General features: G+C 38.6%; 1 non-coding gene across 1 annotated transcript; it reads right to left on the bottom strand.

The window, feature by feature from the left end:
* Positions 1–489: 489 nt before the first annotated feature.
* LOC131224483 (small nucleolar RNA R71) lies at positions 490–596 on the bottom strand. Its single transcript, XR_009160964.1, has one exon. It is a non-coding gene; the product is annotated as a small nucleolar RNA R71 (small nucleolar RNA).
* Between the last annotated feature and the right edge of the window lie 859 nt (positions 597–1,455).

Raw genomic sequence — 1,455 nt, 5'->3', positions numbered from 1 at the left:
AGACACCACTTGAGATCCTTATAGTCAATTGAAGTAATGGCTGTCAATCAACCTACAAATCAACTAACCAATCAATCTCAACCTCTGGTTGTGGAAGCCCAGGATGTGAATGAGGTGCAACATGCACCCCCGCCTCGTAGTTTACGAGACTATTTGCAACTGGCGGGGGTGAGTACACCTTCCTCTATCGTCTTTCCAAATAATCCAGGAAATATAGATATCAAACCAGGAGTGATCCAACTCCTTCCAAAGTTCCTTGGACTTGAATCTAAAAATCCATATCTACACTTGAAAGAGTGTGATTAGATAATAGCCACTTTGTATTTTCCTAATGTGTCTAAGGACACAATCAGACTGAAACTCTTTCCTTTCTCCTTGAAAGACAAAGCAAAGACGTGGTTAAATTCACTAAGTCCACGATCTATTGGCAGATAGAATGACATGACAAGGGAGTTCATAAAGAAATTCTTCCCATATCATAAAACGAATACCATCAGAAAGTTAATCATGAACTTCACCCAAAAGGAAGATGAAACATTCTTCCAATGTTGAGAGCGGTTCAAGGATCTTGTCAGTTCATGCCCACAACACGATTTTGAAATGTGGTGCATAGCAAATTTCTTTCATGAAGGACTAACATCTTCCATGCACTAATTCATTGAGACAATGTGTAACGCCCCAGATTTCGAGGGTTGAGCAAAGCTCTACTCCCGAGATCCAGCACATCACTTATGTATCATGGATAATGATGTTCAGATTTTGTCCATATTAACAAGTTAAACATGAGTGGGATTATACAAAAACAGCATATCATACTCTAGATATAATTTAATTAAGTAGAAGACTGAAACATATATGTTTGAATAGTAAGTGTTTCACAACCTTCAGAGTATGATTATGTAACCGGGCTGAATATATACATGTATTGTTTTAAAATAGACAAAATATCAAAATGTGAAATGTCCCACTAATCCACATGTCCTTAATCCTGACGAATTAGCACGAGGTCTACATAGACCCACCTGAGAGTTGAACGTAGGAGAATTCTTCCTCCTCATCTATGAAGTCCAACTCCGCTGCATAGGCTTCGTCATCATCTACATCTAAACCAGAGTCTGGTTGGTGTTTTAAAACATCATCCCAGGGTGGGAGTGAGTGATCAACTCAGTGGTACTATAAGGTAAAGGTTAACATGTTATCAAGTTAATTAAGTAATAATAATAAAACAATACAACAATCACTTCCTAACTACTCTTGTTAATGCAAGGATGGTATGCAATAATGATGTACGCCCTCACACAAAGCTCCCTCACAAGCGACTTCGATAACTAAGTTCGTGCATGACAACCTCCCTAAAGTGCAACTTCCTCTCCAAAGCACATGCAATGAGGTGCATGGTCGTGTTAGCCGAGTACTTAATTAAGCTTATTCATACAGCAAATTTGGAAAGCTAAG

This window comes from Magnolia sinica, chromosome 13 (assembly GCF_029962835.1).
Source record: "Magnolia sinica isolate HGM2019 chromosome 13, MsV1, whole genome shotgun sequence".
NCBI lineage: Eukaryota > Viridiplantae > Streptophyta > Magnoliopsida > Magnoliales > Magnoliaceae > Magnolia > Magnolia sinica.
The sequence above is the reverse complement of the archived record's forward strand: the minus strand, read 5'-3'. Positions and strand labels throughout refer to the sequence as shown.